Below are 20,000 nucleotides of genomic sequence, written 5' to 3'. Positions count from 1 at the left end.
TTCAGAATATCGCTGGAGATCACGAATATACATCACTCGCTGTAACTATTGTTTTACAACAGTCAAGTATTGAAGACAATAACTTTTCCATGAAGTGCCTTAGGCGACTGAGTGGGTACTCGAGCCACATTTTGAAGAGGAAAGAATGGACAAACATTAAACCTCTGCATCACAGAATAATTTTGGGTGCAAGTTAAAATTAACAACAGTTGAGTAAACTGTCGCGCATGAGTGGGTACTTTCAAGACTTTCGTACACTGTAAGCAGTAAATTGCACATTGAGTGCATGCCCCAAGTCTTCCACCCTCAGCATGAAAGGAAGCAGCATTACTAGTGCCTAAGAACTAGTTATCCACGAGGGCCAACTAAAGGAATTCCCCTTTCACAGTACCACCGAGATAGGTACACTGTCTAATGGGTAACCCATCTGAAGTGCTACTCTAAAGAAAGGGGGAGGTAGCAAGCAGCACCTTCCTTAAGCAGTCCAAGAACCCAGATGGTTCCTTTTCATTCACTTCCAAGCAAACCTCATCACCCACTGACACCACAGCCAGTCAAGCTCAGCCAAGGGGCTCCTGAAAGGGGTGTGGTGCCCTCGGTCACAGCAATGCTGGATTTTATGCCTGCCCACAACATGGAAAAACTACCATTTACGTCAGTGTAGTCAGTGAGAAGTTGTATATTCAGGCAGTCTCAGTAGCACCCATTGACGGTTCTGCCTCTCAAGTTGACCTGCCGGCCACAGGTAGAAACGACGCTGCAATCCAGACAAGCATCGGTCTGATTGCCACGTCCCGAGTGCCAGCCAGTACCACTGTAGATGAAAAGACACATTGGACAATCACATGGGTAGAGGATTTCACTAAGTCCCTCCCTACAGTTGAGCTCCAGGTCATGACATCTTGGGGCACTCAGAACCAGTGGAGGCTTTGGCTGCAGCATCACATGACAAGAGCACAGCCAAATTGGAGGGCATGCAACCGTCAACAGAATCACTCACTGTCCCCCTGCTGAATTGGTCAATGGAAGGGGCAGTCCCAGTGCAGTCCCAGCCAAAAAACTTAATCCCTCACAGCAAAAGGAAGTTAACAAGACACAGTACTGCTATAAGGCCCTGTCCACACTAGGGAGCACTGCCCTACGGGCAAACACTGTTCCCATAACTCGTTCCACTATACTGACCGACCGAGTATGCAGACAGAACAATTGTGGTGTCTGGTAAAACTGCTTCAGAAGGGAGAGAAAATATAAACACCTAGAAGTGTCCGACGTGCATGCCCGCTAGTGTGGGCAGGCTATAAGATGTGCAAAATGAAAGGGCACTCCACGAATACTCAGATTAATCCCTTCGTATATGCTAACGCATCACTTCTTTTACCTATCTCCACATATTCCTCCCCACTGCATCTGTAATACAGATATTCATCTTAATGCTCTGAAACCTCTTGTCTTTCATTTGCTTTTGTCTTCCCCACCTTACCTCCATAAAAGAGTGTTGGTTCAACAACCCATTTAGACATTCACAACTTGGCTTTCATAGACACAACTCTTCTTTTTCCAGTCTTTTGCACACACCCTGTTGCCCTGGAAATTCTACTGGTAGGTGACCATCCATTATGTTTACTCACAAATCCTTGTACGAATAAACCAATTCTATTCTTCTACCATCCATATTTACATCACTTGCTCTAAATTCTTGATTCGCATTCACCCTCATAACCTTATTCTTGCTAACAGTAAAATATTTCACTCTCAAGTTTCTCCTGGATCCTGCAGTTTGTTTCCACACAGTATATCCAGAAAACATGTCATTCCATGCCCAGGTCATAACTCTTATCTCCTAAATTTACATATACATCCACTGCCCTTACTCTTCTCTCATTACTCCATCCATTAAGAGACCCCCTGTTTTATAACCGTTTTTATAGTTAACTAGTCACTCTCTGGCCTTTAGATTCTAAAGCACACTACTTCACTTTCGTCATGCAAACTTTACCTCTGTGTCAGCAACTGACCTTCTGTGTCACTCCTCATGGCCTCTCTATCGATTCATAAACTTATTCCAGGTCCAGTGTCACATGCCTTTTTTTCCTTTCATTCTTAAACTTATCACGTAAGTATTTCATTAAAAAAAAAAATCCTCCACACATCTTCTTACTACACCATTTATCGAGACAAACTATACAAACCCATCACACTGACCAACCGGGTTGCAGCATCTCCGTTTTTCAAGCTTCCGTTAATTTTTCTTTCCTCTTTTGCATCATTGCATACACACACACACACACACACACACACACACACCCGTGTAGTATACGTATATATATTATATAAATAAATTCTTCTGTTAAAACAGGATACGTCTCAAGTATAGAAGGCCCATTAAAACACTCTGGTTACTATATTTCTGTGGACTAACTTTCACCCTTATCACAGCTTGATAAGGGTAGAAGTTAGTCCATCGAAATATAGTCCTTAGCTTTAAACCAGTGTTTTAATGGGCCTTTTATACTTAGGATGTAATCTATATATATATATATATATATATATATATATATAATATAGATTACATCCTAAGTATAAAAGGCCCATTAGGTTTAAAGGCATAAAACACTATATATATATATATATATATATATATATATATATATCTATATATATATATATGTGTGTGGGTGTGTGTGTGTGTGTGTGTGTGTGTGTGTGTGTGTATTACCAATGATATCAGGTATATGTCCAAAATGTTTTAACATTTAATTAGCTAGCATTGAAGAATGAGGTTACCAGCACGTAAGCTATTATTATTATCTAACAAGGCTTTCACGGTCCTTACCTTACTGATGATTTTATATATGATTGCGGTTAAACTGTTTAAATCAGTGGGATTTATAAAAAATGTTTGTTGGGCTAACATTTAGGTTGTTTACCTTTTATTACAGAAAATGAACACCCTCACTACTGCCATATGTAGCCTTATGGCTGTGAGCTGGAACCACTTTGAACTGGAACCACTTTGAACTGAAACCATTTTGAACTGAAACCATTTTGAACTGAAACCATTTGAACTGGAACCATTTTGAACTGGAACCATTTTGAACTGGAACCATTTTGAACCGGAACCATTTTGAACTGGAACCATTTTGAACCGGAACCATTTTGAACTGGAACTATTTTGAACTGGAACCACTTTGAACTGGAACCATTCTGAATTGGAATCACTTTGAATTGGAACCATTTTGAACTGGAACTACTTTGAACTGGAACCATTCTGCATTGGAATCACTTTGAATTGGAACCATTTTGAACTGGAACTACTTTGAAATGGAACCAATTTGAAATGGAACCAATTTGAACTGGAGCCGTTTTGAAATGGAACCAATATGAACTGGAACCAATTTGAACTGGAACCGATTTGAACTGGAACCAATTTGAACTGGAACCGATTTGAACTGGAACCAATTTGAACAGGAACCATTTCGGAAGTTGGGCTCCGTCCAACATATGAAGGAGTACTCTTATTGCGAGCTGCCATTTTTTTTTAGGTTTTTTATGTATAGAAGATGGCCCTGTCTAGCATCGTGTGATAGACCTGAACCCTTGTACGAAGTCCGTGTGGAAATGTTGCAAAATACACCCACAAGTGTTCGAGGAAATTGAAAAAAATGGCAGAAATAAAGTTTAAGTAGGTTGTACGTCTCTCTGGGAGAAGGAATGTCATGAGTGAACAATATGTCAAATAGGTTTTCTTTTATGCTTGGCGAAGGATGTGAGATGTCACAGGTCATTTCATGCCCTTGTCTGCCAGTGGATGCTGGTGACAAGAAGAGGAAGAGGAAGAAAGGAAAATCCGAAAAGAAAGAACAAGAGAAGAGTAAGATGCGATATGTTCGGCCCTTACAGGAGAAATTCAGTCTTGTCCTCGGTGGAGAGAAGCAGTCTTTAAATTATTTCTCTAAAATAAGTCAAAGAGACATTTTAGTACATCATTGTTAAAATGATTTTTTTCTGATTTTTATGATGTTTTCGTTGACTTTTTTTTCCCGCGGCCGCACCGTGAAGAATCAGAGGAATTTATTTCTGGTGATTAGAAATTCATTTCTCGATGTATTGTGACTCGGATCCTACAATAAGCCATAGGTCCCGTTGCTAAGAAACCAATGAGTTCCTAGCCACGTGAAAAAAATCTAATCCTTCGGGCCAGCCATAGGAGGGCTATTAATCAGCTCAGTGGTCTGGTTAAACTAAGATAGACTTAGGTACATTCGGGAAAATAAGACGGGGGTAGGCGTCCTCGTTAGGTATAGGAATTATAATCATCCCAGGGTCCATGAAACTACGTCTAGAGTAAGTCGCGTGTTTCCTGGAGAAATTTAGATTTATGTATTTATTAGGGTCACCTTCCGCACAACTGCATCACACTTTGTTTTGGTTGTGATGTGGTGGAGGGCTTCGTTAAAAATGTACTACCCATGTTACATGCTTGCATCTCTCATTGCACCAAACCCCATTGTTGTTCGTTCTACTTCAGCTCTTGAAGCAGCTCCCTCGATCCAACAAATGTGTTCTTCAAGTCTCAGTTTCGAAAGCGGGTTTTTGTGCCCTGAGCTCCCAGACCGGAGCTGTGTTCTCAGACGAAATGGTCGGTTGCGGACGTTGTTCTTGGACGCTGCTCACAGTCGAAGAATGGGATAGATGCTGAATGTTTTCATTTCGAATTTTGGTTTGAAACCACCTTTAAGGTGATTGATATGCAATTTGCATCACTAAGAATATATAGTATATATAGCTAAAGTATGCGCATACGTATAGATTTGTATGTATGTATACAATATATATTTTGTGTGTGTATGTGCGAGCGCTCTTGTGTGTATGTAGACTAGTTAGAGGGAGAGAACGAGAACATCATTCAAGAAGAGATATTCATAGTAATAGCTTTATAAGTCCGCTAAATGACAAGCCAGGGCCGAAAAGGTCACGCGTGACGACAACTCCGATATAAATACCAAAGTTGACGAATAAAAAAAGTTTCGGAATAAACAACCACGTTGGAGGCGGCAGCAGCAGCAGTACTCAAAATAGGCATTTTTTTTTTTTTACGAGAGTTTTGTATAATGATTACGTAAGCAGAATCATGCCGCAACGGGGCTTGTGCCGTCAGTACCCCAACGTGTTGCACTGTAGGCATTACTTAAGGTTCCTTGCAGCGTGACTTCGTCCCCCTAGCTGCAACAACCGCGTTTCATTCCTTTTACTGTACCTCCGTTCATATTCTCCCATCTTACTTTCCCACCGTCTCCTAACAATTCCCAGCGCTTGGCCTCTGTCCTGAAGTCTGTATTCCATTCAATTCCAAGGAAAGTTACTGAAATACACAACGGCTCATTCCCAGTGCTCGGCCTTTTGATCTGAATTCTATATTCAATTCTATTCAAAGAAACGTTACTTAAATGGACATGCCAGTATATTGGCACATATTCGTCTATAACCACACTTGGACCTCCTCTTTTTATTGAAGAAGTAAGGGAGCTGTGGAGGAGGTCGGTCTCGATCGAGGCGAAAGAGGAGCAGAATGACGAAGCAAACATCCACAAAAAGCCTCTTCCGGTAACAGTCTGAGACGAGCCCTTCCTTCTCCGCCTCCATCTTCCCCTCGTTCTTTTTGACCGGCTCTGTAATCCCCAAATCACATACCACTGGCAGAGCTCTCTCTCTCTCTCTCTCTCTCTCTCTCTCTCTCTCTCTCTCTCTCTATCAAGAACGTGAAGCTTGTATTTCCTTACTTCTAGCTTGCTCGGGGAGTAAGTCTACAAAGTACTTTGTTCTTCTTCTTGTTAGGGGGCGCAGGAAAGGTCTATCTATGGAAGAGCATAAAAAGGTCCGGAAAAGGTGTTTCGCGTCGAGTTAAAGGTACAGGAATTTTAGGATAGGGTGTTTATGGTTTATTCATTAGAATGTATTTAAACAAACAAATATTGTGAATGTTAAACAGTACAGAACAATTATATTTCTAGTAAGACAGAGTATTTATTTTAATTTTCGTTGGTAAAATAAGGCTTTATTTGGCCGTAGATTTTAGCAAGCTTCCCGAATAAGGTAGAGGTTGGATCGCGCCTTGTTTTCTTTTCGGTTGGGTTACTGAGGGGACAAAGGGAGAGGATGGAATTGAGAAGTAATACAATTGGTCGTTAGTCGGCCACTTCGGCTTAATTGCCTGGAATAACGCTATGTCTCGGCCATCCTTTTGTCTGGTGTTGCTGACAGTCTTAATGGCCAGCCCATATTGAGTTTCCAGACTGCTGGAAAGAAGCCACGATTTCTCTAGCAAGACGTTTTGGAAATCCGAAAACCGAAAAGCCGAGGTCGAGCTGTCATAGCACATGCCGAAAAGGATAAACAAAAGACCCCGAGTCATGGCGAGCTCGGGAGAGTAGTAGCTGCAGTCGGCGATGCGACGTCGTCGCCATCTTGGTTCTCGGAGAAAACGAATCTCGGAATTGGAAAGCTTTCCTGGGAAAGTGTGGCACGAGACGAGAAATGATGAATAGAGTTGATTGTTTGGGTGTTATTACTCGTGGAGAGTTGAGCGAATGAGGATAACGGGGAGTCGCAACAGATGCGGAAGAATGCTTCGAGGGTAGGCAATGAAGGAGGCTGACTGAGTAACTGGGTCAGAAGAAGGGAGAACAGAAATGCAATTCATTATCCGCTTGAATGACCGCGAGGTTTGTAGTAGAGAGGCGGCGGAAGCGAACTCTGAGGGAATAAGGTTAAGAAGTTGAAATGTCATTTCAACTTAGGCCAATATTAATGATGAAAGACAAACAGGCTTCTCTATTCTGATTCTTTGGTTTGGAAAAAACGTGAAAATGTGGCATTTTCTAAGTAGGATCATATTAAAAAAGTGAAGATTTGGCATTTTCTAAGTAGGATCATATAAAAAATGTGAAAATTTGGCATTTTCTAAGTAGGATCATTTTAAAAATGTGAAGATTTGTCATTTTCTAAGTAGGATCATATTAAAAATGTGAAGATTTGGCATTTTCTAAGTAGGATTATACTAAAAATGAAATATTAAGAGGAAGAAGGGACATTCTGTCGGAAGAAAAAATGTCAAGCTTCCACTGTTATCAGCTCACACGAAGCTGACAACTACTAAGCTACTTAAATCACCTTCGCCAAGAAGGTCATTACTTTTGGTTTGTTTATTTGTTTGTCTGTCAGCAGGATCATGGCCATAGTAGTGTCGATTCCAATGAAGATGATACCAAACGGAAGATCCACTGACGAGCAACAATAAGCGTAGCGTCTAGGAATGGAAATGGAATACAGAAGATAAGCCAACTGCCAAGCGCTGGGGCCTACGAGGTCATTGCGCGCTGAAAGGGACATTAAGAGTAGAAAGGTTTGAAAGGTGTAACAGGAGGAAAACCTCAAAGTAGGTGCAGTATGAGAGGGTGGACAGCAGGATGGAAGAAAGAGAATATGAATGGAGGTACAGTAAAAGGAATAAAAGGGCTTGCAGCTAGGGGGGGCGAAGGGACTCTGTAAAGGACCTTATTCCCTACAGCGCACAGCGTGAGGTGCAGTGATGGCACTACCCCTCTGCGGGGTGTAACATTAGGGAGAAAAGGACCTCTTTCAAGAAGTCTTGACTTGGAAGTTGTGTCATATATATATATATATATATAATATATATATATATATATATATATATATATATATATATATAGTATATATATATTATATATATTATCTATATATATATATATATATATATATATAATATATATATATAGTATATAGTATATATATATACATTATATATTATATATATATATATATATATATATATATACATATATATGTATATATATAGATTATATATATATAATATATATAGATATACTATATATATATATATATATATATACTATAGAGATATATATGGATATATATATATATATATATATATATATATAAATATATACTATATATATATATATATAATATATATATATATATTATATGTATATATATATACGTATAAATTAATTACTATAAGCAAAAGGGAGAAGTTGCAATGGCATTAAAAATAGTATGATTTATTTTTTGTATCGTTAGATCTCCGGTATAACAAATAGCCAGCAACATTATTTGCCTTGAGGAATATGTATCACTTTAGGGATTACCTGAGGAGCCACTGTCACCATAATAAATACTGACCTTTTAATTTATAAATATATGAAATAATAGCTAAAGAAGTTATTCTATGCTTTGTTTTATATTTCGTAATATGTTAATTGTCGTATAATCGTTTTTTTTACACACGCACACACAAAGGTGACCCCATTTCCCCTTCCATTTTTAGTGTGAATTTATGAGCAGACACCAGAGCAGAAGTAGTCAGCCTTTGCCACAGGTGTTAAAGTAGATTTACATTATGTATATCAGTGCTATGTTTGCTGTTTAGTACGTAGTTTCTCCCTCTCAGCAGCGTATGTCTGGTTACGTTTGATGTCTGTGCTACATTTGGGACAACGTATATCTGTGCATCGCTTTAGTCAACCTAAGTGCACTTGAAGACGATATATGAAATACATGCGAGCTTCATATCATTTCCTATGTACCATTATCAGCAGTAAGTAAGACAACATAAAATAGATAAAAGAACACCTTGAAGATAAGCTTAGTAGTTACGTTTTTAGTTAGTATATCTTGGCAAACGACGATCTAATCATTTATATATTATTATAACAGTAAAAGTAGAGTCGTGGGCCAATAACCTTTGGATCCCAGATCTAAAATGTCCAGTGTGCCTGACGCACCTAATCAGGAAGGATTAGAGCTGGCTGGTTCTCCCGCGCTGTGTTTGCTCCCTTCCAAATCAGAGGCGCTGAGTGGAGGCCCGTGATGGAACAGGGTTAGAAAAAGAAAAAGGAAAGGAAGTGGGAAAACACAGAGAGAGAGAGAGAGAGAGAGAGAGGGGCCAAGATTCATCAACTTTTAAGAATCGATAGTTTTGTTTTGGACGAAATGTTAGGAAAGGATTTTGACAAGTACGACGACAACTATCCAACCCCCCACCACTCTCTCTCTCTCTCTCTCTCTCTCTCTCTCTCTCTCTCTCTCTGACCCCAATTACACGCGAGGGTAGGTATTTGACGGTGATACGTAGCTGAAAGAAGTTTGGATTTAACTTTTTAATTGGCCCATATACGTAATCTGGTTTTCTCGATGTAGGCGATAGTTCTTTCCACGAGGAATGACTAATGTGGAAACGTGGAAGTAGTAGAGTCAACGTTTGATTATGGGGTCGTCAGCAGTTGCCCCTTGCTGTCATACTTGTACGGTAGATTCATATGGCTTTGGAAATTGTGCCTTTTATATATATATATATATATATATATATATATATATATATATATATATATATATATATATATATATATATATGATATATATATATATATATATTATGTATATATATATATAGTATATTGATATATATATATATATATATATCTTGTTTATATGACCGTTCCCTCAGATTGCATAAAAGTATTTGGTAAAATTGCCTTCAAAATTTTTCTAATTTCCTGAAAGACTCTGTCACGCTGATGTTTTTGTTAAAAGAGCTTTAATTACTGAGATATCTCAGTCGTTATTTTCTTTTCATATATATATATATATATATATATATATATATATATATATATATATATATATATGCACACACACATTGCCTCTTGTGTAATATGTACCGTACCCTCAGTTACTTCATTAATGTATATATACAGGGTGTTTCGAAATTAGAGCCCCCGCCCCCTCTACAGCATAAACTAATATTGATATGGACAAAAACAGGTATTTATTTAAATTTCTCCCTGAGTATTTAAAATTTTGTGTGGTCTCCATCTGCCTGTGCCACAGCATGCATTCTTGAAGGGTATGATTTGAGCAAATCGCAAAAAAGCCGAGACTCAAACTCCATTTCCCTGAGCACTTTGGTCACCTCTCTTCGCAGGTTGTGGAGGCTTGGTATACCGTCATAGTTCACTATGCGTGCTTCAACATGATCCCTTAAGATACTACCAATGTTTTCACACACGTTAAGGTCAGGGGAGCTACCTGGAAATTCACTCGATGAGAAGAAATCAATACCACTGTTTCGAAGCAGCTCCAGCGTCTGAAGAGCCTTGAAACATAGTGCCTTATCATGCAAAAATGTGACTTCTCCAACAGATAACACATTTTCAAGACCTTTGAGGAAAGGAAATACTCCACCAGTAAGCACAGTTTCTCTGAAGTATTCCCCTTTCCATGACTGTCCTTTTTCCTTGATGATCCACATTAACCGTTTCGCTGTGAAACAGAGAAAAATTCCCAAACTTTCAGGAAATTCCACAACTTGGCGATAGCGCACATCATCGCTGATATCCAACTTTGCAGCCCAAATGATGTCATTTTTATGATTTGGCTTCCTGACTGTGTAAATGAAGAATTCATCTGATGCGGCAACATGGAGAAAGTCAGCTTCATCCCAATCTTTAAGAAATGAACCACAAAACCATGCACGGTCTTCTCTCTGTTGTGTGTTGGGCTTGCTGATAACATGAAAAGGCTTGATACCAGATTTTTTCTAGTTCAAGCGCCAATTTACATAAAGACTTTCTTGGTCTACCCACTGCCTCAGCTATGATGTCTTTTGACTCCTGAGAAAGGACTTCAGACCTTCCAAGATTCTTACTCTTTTTCGCGATGACAGTCATATGGATTTTTTATCTAGTTTCTTTTAACAAAGGATTCATCTCTTTTAATGTATTTAGCTATCCAGGAACGCGAAATGAAGGATGCGCCAGCATCCCTGGCCTCTCTGAAAGTTATAGCACGGATTCAGTTAATCCATCTGGTTTCCTCTGAGTCGTTAGCCATGGCTGTACTAACTCCGTCACTCAGTCTGAAAATACAAGAAATTTAAAATGAAAAATAGCTTAATAGAAACTTAAGATAATGTACTTGGAGATACGCTATAGCAGGAAACTTCATATCTTTTCATTTGTTCTGTGGATGGTGGGGGGGCCTCTAATTTCGAAACGCAGCCAGTATATATATATATATATATTATATATATATATATATATATATATGATATATATATATTATATATATATATATATATGTATATACATATGTATATATTATTTATTGTATATATATATATATATATATATATATATATATATATATATATATATATACACACACACAAAGGTGTGCAATTCCGTCTGTATGTAAATGAATTTATCGCTGACTTTTCTCCCTGTAATATCAGCGATACAACTTGGGCCATTGGTAAATGAGTCGGTAATGGGTTGTAGATCCCTTGGAGCATGAACTGCAAAGATATTTCAAGAGGCTCTTCCTTTAAGGAGCCCTCAAGTTCTAAAATGTTACCATTTTAGGACTTGAAGACGTTGGAACGATATATTTTATCCGTAACTGGTCTTGGATATGGAGTTAGTATGACCATGCTCTTCATTTTAATTGCAAAACTTCAGTGGAGACGGTAAACTATTAGGTGTAACGAATGTGATACAGGAAAGAAAAAAAAAGTGTCTTGAATTTGTAGGAGACAAAGATAATGCGGCATCGAGCAGAAAGCAAGGCGTAATCCGACCTCTCAGCTTACTGGGGGGGGGGGGGGGGGGGTGGCTAAAATCGAAGGTCTAATATCGCGTTGTTTCACCAACGGAAATTAAAATATATGCGTTATATTTTATTAAAAATAGTTGTTCTATACTGTTTTAACATTCACATTATTTATTTTTTACATTTCCATTCTAATAAATAAATCATAAATATCCTATCTTAAAATTCCTTTATCTTTAACTCGACGCGAAACACCTTTTTCAGACATTTTTAGGCTTTTCCGCCCTCCCGCCAATATAAACAACAATAACAACAACAAAGAAATTTGTAGGGTTACCCCCCGAGTAAGTGATAACTGTTTGTGGTAAGGGAAGGGATTCCCCCCCCCCCCCCCTCCCCCTTTGTTGTATTATGAAAAGTGTAGAGACATGTGACAGACTGTGCATGTGCAAATCCTTGTGGGTAAATTGAGGGTATAACACAGATAAGATGATATGCAAATACTTCACCGACCGAAAATTAAATGCATAGTTTCTAGGTGTATCAGAATTTGGCACTTGCTTATTTTCACAATTAAATGCCATGCTATTATTAAAGTAGTTTAGACATTATATAGCTAGATTGGGGAAACCCTAGATGTTTTCTGATAGTTAGTGAAACGTGTAGCTTGAGAGTGGAAGAAAACGTTATGTGAGAGGCAGATGTTGGCTTTGAATGAGCTTTGAACTTAAATGGCGTTACTTCTTGCCCACTTTAGAAAAGGAGATGGGCATTTGTGATGGCTGACTTGTTTGTGGACTTAGTGTTAGGGAAAGAGAGGCCATAACTGTCAGTTTTGGAGCGGCCGAACTGCATCCAAAACCTGGGTCTTGTCTCGTGTATTGTAAACATGTGGCACAAAAACTGTTTGAGATACTTGGAGGGAGAAACTGGTGAGTAAAGCTGTTTGGTTATATTAGACTGTAGCGTAGATGGAAAAATAATTGGTGAATATAATAGTGAGAATAGTATAGGTTGAAAGTGCAAGCGATCATTTTTTCGTTGAAGCAGAAGTGAAAGTGGAAGGTACTGCCAGTTGCAGGGGAGGGCACAGGACGTGTTGCAAATGTACTGAAGACAATTTAGTTTCTTTGGGAAGGAAGTGAGTAGGTTAATGAAACGTAGATTAGTCTTAATGATGTAGATTTGCTGTCAGACGATGGGGCATCTTTAAGGCTGGCGATAGTTTTAGTGAGGGAAATAGTGAATACTTACTTCCATGGAGATATACAGCAATGAAAGGACTTGGTGGGATAATCAGTTGGTACTTTTACTATGAATGTACGTATTTTTTTTTTCCTTTTTTACCAGACGAATGTAATGTTACGATATTATACTTGTTTCTCCTTTCTGTTACTGTGATTAGGTCTGGAAATAAAGGCGAAAGCTCAGGGCCTACGATCTTTCCTCAAACATCTACATGCGAGAGCTGCTTGCATTTTTATATGCCACGGGACCAATGTGGTATTGGATGCAGGCAAGTAACAAGAATGAGATCGTTTGAAGATGTATGCCGGTAAGGCTAGAGGGTCACTTTGCGATTAGTAAGTTAGTGGAAAATTAGTCCAGCTGAGGATAAACTGAAAGAGAATTTAATTGCGAGCATGAACTTTGAAAGCGCCTCAGTGGCGTGTTTGGTATGGTCTTGGCCTGCCACCTCGATGACCGCGAGTTCAATTCTCGGGCATATCCAGTGAGGTGTGAGAGATGTGTAGTATTTCTGGTGATAGAAGTTCACTCTCGACGTGGTTCGGAAGTCATGTAAAAAGCCGTTGGTCCCTTTGCTGAATAACCACTGGTTCCATGCAACTTTGCGTAGAGAATGGTGGTGGTGCTTCTGAGGGATGAAAAGGTTAATGTGGAAATGAGCCTTAAAGTAGATGATTCAAATGAGAGATGATGCCGATGATGACGAGAGAAATTCTATGATGTGTTTAAGGAATGAGTACTTTGAGATGTTGACTGTAGATCAGTGGTTCCCAACCTTCTTTTGGGCCAACCCCCCCCCCCCCCCTCCTAATCTCATCTAAAGTCCTGAATCATCCGGTGGTGATATACTATAAGTCAAGTATAATTTAGTATAACCAGACCACTGAGCTGATGAACAGCTCTCCTAGGGTTGGCCCGAAAGATCGGATATTTTCGTACGTGGCTAGGAACCAATTGGCTACCTAGCAAAGGGACCCACAGCTTATTGTGGGATCCGAACCACCTTATAAGGTATCGAGAAATGAATTTCTAATCACCAGAAACAAATTCCTCTGATTCCACGCCGGCAGAGCGGGAAATCGAACTCGTGAGTACCGAATCGGTAGGTGAGCACGTAAGCCACTCATCCAACGAGGAATTGGTTAAGTTATATACAATAACTCTAATAGTCACGTAGAGGAAGCCTTGAAAGGCTATGGACTTGGTTTATGTATTCTCGAACTGGGCTCTTTTAATATCAAATGAACCCCCTAGTCGGCCCACTTTGGGAGCCACTGCGTGTAGATGATGATGAATAAGAGTTGCATTTAGATTCTGCCACTCATGTCTCAGTTACTGTCAATTGGAGAGTGTTTATGGAACTGACTGTGGCTAATATAAAAATATAGAGACAGGGAAGGGGCCATAGAGCATCTCCACAGTATCCACCACCTGATACTGTTCACACCTTACCACTCTAGGCCCTGTCAACAGATACCATTCACACCTTACCACTCTAGGCCCAATCCACAGATACCATTCACACCTTAGCACTTTAGCGGCCTGTCCAACAGATTACCAGATTCACAAACTCCTTACCACACTTCGAGGCCCTGGTCCACGTATTACCGATTACTTCCCCAAACACCCCCAGTTTCACCACCCTTACCACTGGCCTAGGGCCCTTTCCACAGATTACCCCCGTTCACAAAACCTCTTAGCACTCTTTAAGGACCCTGCCACAAGAGACGTTCACACCTTAGCCTTAGCACTTTAGGCCCTGTCCACAGATACCGTTCCCACCTTACCACTCTAGGCTCTGTCCACAGATACCGTTCACACCTTACCACTCTAGGCTCTGTCCACCAGATGAAAGTTCGCACCTTGCCACTGGCCTGCCACCAGGATTACCGTCACCACCTTTACCGACTCTAGGCTCTGTCCACCAGATACCTCGACCCACCATTACCACTCTTTTAAGGACCCCTGTACCACAGGATACCGTTCAACACCATCTAAGCCCACTCTAGGCCACCTGGTCCCCAACTAGGATTACCGTTCCCAACCTTAAGCCACTCCTTTAGGGCCCATGATCCACAGATACCCATTTTCCCACCTTACCTACTCTTCAGGCCTTAATGTCCAACAGAGTACCATTCCACACCTTAAGCACTCAGGGCCCTGTCCACCCAGATAATCCGTTCCCAACCTTACCATTCTTAGAGGCCCTTGTCCACGGATACGTTCACACCTTAGCACTCTAGGCCCTGTCCACAGATACCGTTCCCACCTTACCACTCTAGGCCCTGTCCACAGATACCATTCACCATTCCTTAGCAACCATCTAGGCCCTTGTCCCACAGATACCTGTTCACACAGCACAACTCTTTAGGCCCTTGTCCAACAGATAACCGTTCCCATAACCTACCAACTCTAGGCCCTTTTGCCACAGATACAGTTCACCACAGCACACTCTAGGCCCTGTTCCACCAGATAACCGTTCAAAATCCACTTTAGGCCGGCCTGTCCACAAGGATACCGTTCTTACCACCATCACCACTCTAAGGCCCTGCGTCCACATATTACCGTTCCCACCTTGACCACTTTAGGCCCTGTACACAGATACCATTTCACCCAACCATCACCACTTCTAGGCACTGTCCACAAGGATACCGTTCACAACATCACCACTCTAGGCCCTGTCCACAGATTACCGTTCCCACCATTACCACTCTTTAGGCCCTTGTCCACAGATCCAATTCCCACCTTACCGACCACCTTACCAATTAGGGCCGGCCCTGTCCACAGATACCGTTCACAACCATTCACCACTTATAGGCCCTGGTCCACAGATACCGTTCCCACACCTTACCACTTTCCAGGTGGCCCTGTCCAACAGATACCGTTCCCACCTTACCACTCTTTAGGGCCCTGTCCACAGCTACTGTTCCATTCCCCACCTTACCACTCTAGGCACCTGTACCACAGATTTACGTTCCCACCACTTACCACTCTTTAGGCCCTGTCCACAGATACTATTTCACCCAACATTACCACTGCTAGGCCTGTACACAGATTACCGTTCACAACATCACCACTCTAGGCCCATGTCCCACAGATACCGATTAATTCAAAACCATTCACCACTCCTAGGCCCCTAGTCCACAGATAACCGTTCCCACCTTACCCTTACCCTTACTAGGTCCCTGTCCACAGATACTGTTTCACCCACCTTACCACTCTTTAGGCCCTGTCCACAGATACCGTGTTCACACAATCACCACGATAGGCCCTGTCCACAGAGACCGGTTCACCCACATTACCCACTTTCTAGGCCCCTGTCCACAGATTTACCCATTCCCACCTTACCACTACTAAGGCCCTGTCACACCAAAGATTACCGTTTCACACCATTACCCACTCTTAGGCCCATCGTCCACAGATACCGTTCACACCATTACCACTCTAGGCCTATGTCCACAGATAACCAGTTCCCTTAAAACACCTTTACCAACTCTTTAGGCCCTGGTCCACAGATACCATTCCCACCCTTACCACTCGAGGCCCCTGTCCACAGCTTTACCGTTTCACCACCTTTACCCACACTAAGGCCCATGTCCACAGATACCGTTCACACAAGTTACCCACTGTAAGGGCCTGTTCCACCAGATGCCATTCCCACCTTACAAAGGCCCTTAGGCCCTTAGTCCACCCAGATACCGTTTCACAAACCTTCACCACTTCTAAGGCCATGTCCCACAGATACCGTTCACACCATTACCCACTCTAGGCCCTTGTCCACAGATTACGTTCACACATTACCACTCTAGGCACTGTCCACAGTACCGTTTCCCACATTACCACTTTAGGCCCTGTTCCACAGATACTGTTCAACCTTACCCACTCTAAGGGCCCTGTCCTACAGAACTAACCGTTCACACATTACCAACTCTAGGCCCTGTCCACAGATTACCGTTCAACCTTACCTACCACCTTTAGGGCCCTGCTCCACCACAGATTACCAGTTCCCCCACCTTACCACTCTAGGCCCCTGTCCACCACAGAAACCGTCCACCACTATTCACCACTCTAGGCCCTGTCCACAGAATTACCGTTCACACATTCACCACTCTTAGGCCCAAGTCCACAGATAGATTTCCGTTCACACCATTCCACCACTCTAGGCCGATGTCCCACAGATACCATTCCCACCGTTACCACTTTAGGCCCTGTCCACAGGCCCTATGTTAACACCTTACCACTCCTAGGCTCCTATCCACCACGATACCTTCACAAAACCTTACCACTCTAGGCCCTGTCCACGAGATACCGTTCACACATACAACCAATCCTAGGCCCTGTTCCACAGATACCCATTCCCCACCACCTTAAAACCACTTAGGCCCTTGTCCACAGAATACCGTTCACACATCACCCACTCTAGGGCCCTGTCCACCACAAGAACCGTCTTCAACAATCACCACTCTAGGCCCTGTACACCAGATACCGTTGCACACATCACCACCTAGGCCCTGTCCAACAGTACCGTTCCCACCCATCACCATCTTTAGGCCCTGTCCACAGATACCTGTTCATTCCACCTTACCACTTCTTTAGGCCCTTGTCCACCAGATTACCTGTCCAAAACACCTTACCACTATGGCCCTGTCCACAGAATACCGTTCACACATTACCACTCTATGGCCCTGTCCACAGATTACCATTCCCACCTTACCAACTCTAGGCCCCTGTCCACCACAGGATACCGCCGTTCACACATCACCACTCTAGGGCCCTTGTCCACAGATTACCGTTCCACACCTTACCACTTTAGGCCGTGTCCACCCAGATACTGTTCACACCTTACCACTCTAGGCCCATGTCCACAAAGATAACCGTTCACACATCACCACTCTAGGCCCTGTACCACAGAGTTGAACCGTATTCCCCACCTTACCAACTCTTTTAGGCCCTTGTCCACAGATACCGTTCACACCAATTCACCACCGTAGGCCCGTCCACAGGATACCCGTTCCCACCTTAACCACTTTAGGCCCTGTACCACCAGATACTGTTTCACACCTTACCGGACTCTAGGGCCATGTCCCACAGATACCTGTTCCACCACATTCACCACTCTAGGCCCTTTCCACCAAAGAACCATCCGTTCCCACTCCTTGACCACTCGAGGCCCTGTCCACAGATTACCGTTTCACAACATCACCACCTAGGCCCTGTCCACAGAATACCTGTTTCACCACCATTCACCACTCTAGGCTCCCTGGTCCACCCAGTATACCGTTTCCACACAATCACCACCTCCTAGGCCCTGTCCACAGATAACCGTTCCACCATCCTTACCCCACTCTAGGGCCCTGTCCACAGATACCGTTCCATCACCATTACCCCACTTTAGGCCCTGTCCACAGAACCATCCCACCTACCACTTCTAGGCCCGTCACCAGATACCGTTCCCACCCTACCCTTTAGGCCCTGTCCACAAGATACCGTTCACCCACCATTACCACTATTTAGGCCCTGTCCACAGAATTACCATTCCAAACCATTCACCATCTTAGGCCCTGTCCACAGGATTACCGTTCCCACCCCAATAACCACTCTAGGCCACCCTGTCCACAGATTACCTGTTGCACCCACCTTAACCACTCTTTAGGCCTGTACCAAGAAGATACCGTTTCATACCACATTACCACTCTAGGCCCTGTTCCACAGATACCATTCCCCACCTTACCACTCTAGGCCCTGTCCCACAGATAACCAAGTTCACACATTACACCAATCTAGGCCCTGTCCACAGATACCTATTCACACCTTAGACCACTCTAGGCCCTATGTCCACAGGAGAACCGTTCAACCCTTACCACTTTTAGGCCCTGTCCATCCAGATACGTTCAACATTAACCACTTAGGCCATGTCCACAGATACCGTTCCCACCTTACCACTTTAGCTAGGGCCCTGTCCACAGATACTGTTCACAAACCTTTACCACCACTCTAGGCCCTGTCCACAGATACCGTTCACACATTACCACTCTAGGCCCTGTCCACAGATACCATTCCCACCTTACCACTCTAGGCCCTGTCCACAGATACCGTTCACACATTACCACTCTAGGCCCTGTCCCCAGGATAATGTTCCCACACCTGACCACTCTAGGCTCTTCCAACAGATTACCGTTCCCACCTTACCTAACTTTAGGGCCCTCGTCCACAGAATACCGTTCAAATCACCACTTCTAGCCTGCCACAGATACGTTCCACCTTACCACTCTAGGCCCTGTCCACAGATACTGTTCACACCTTACCACTCTAGGCCCTGTCCACAGATTACCGGTCACACATACCACTCTAGGCCTGTCACACAGAACCATTCCCACTTACCACTCCTAGGCCCTGTCCACAGATACCGTTCCCACCTTACCACTTTAGGCCCTGTCCACAGATACCGTTCCCACCTTACCACTTTAGGCCCTGTCCACACGATTACCGTTCACACATTCAACCACTCTAGGCCCGTCACAGATAACCGTTCCACCTTACACTCTTAGGCCTGTCCACAGATACTGTTCACACCTTACCACTCTAGGCCCTGTCCACAGATACCGTTCACACATTACCACTCTAGGCCCTGTCCACAGATACCGTTCACACCTTACCACTCTAGGCCCTGTCCACAGATACCGTTCACACATCACCACTCTAGGCCCTGTCCACAGATACTGTTCACACCTTACCACTCTAGGCTCTGTCCACAGATACCGTTCACACCTTACCACTCTAGGCCCTGTCCACAGATACCGTTCACACATTACCACTCTAGGCCCTGTCCACAGATACCGTTCCCACCTTACCACTCTAGGCCCTGTCCACAGATACTGTTCACACCTTACCACTCTAGGCTAATGTCCACGACGCGATACCGTTCACCACTTACCACTCTAGGCCTGTCCACAGATACCATTCCCACCTTACCACTCTTAGGCCACTGTTCCACAGATACCGTTTAACCATCCACCACTCTAGGCCCTGTCCACAGATACTGTTCACACCTTACCACTCTAGGCCCTGTCCACAGATACCGTTCCCACCTTACCACTCTAGGC

At 42.7% G+C, this 20,000-nt stretch overlaps 1 protein-coding gene across 1 annotated transcript in view; it reads left to right on the top strand.

Annotated features, from left to right (window-relative positions):
• LOC135220516 (neprilysin-1-like) overlaps positions 1-20,000 on the top strand; it is a 432,979-nt gene that overhangs the window by 216,346 nt on the left and 196,633 nt on the right. The window lies entirely within an intron of this gene.

Source organism: Macrobrachium nipponense, chromosome 2, assembly GCF_015104395.2.
Source record: "Macrobrachium nipponense isolate FS-2020 chromosome 2, ASM1510439v2, whole genome shotgun sequence".
Classification (NCBI taxonomy): domain Eukaryota; kingdom Metazoa; phylum Arthropoda; class Malacostraca; order Decapoda; family Palaemonidae; genus Macrobrachium; species Macrobrachium nipponense.
The sequence above is the reverse complement of the archived record's forward strand: the minus strand, read 5'-3'. Positions and strand labels throughout refer to the sequence as shown.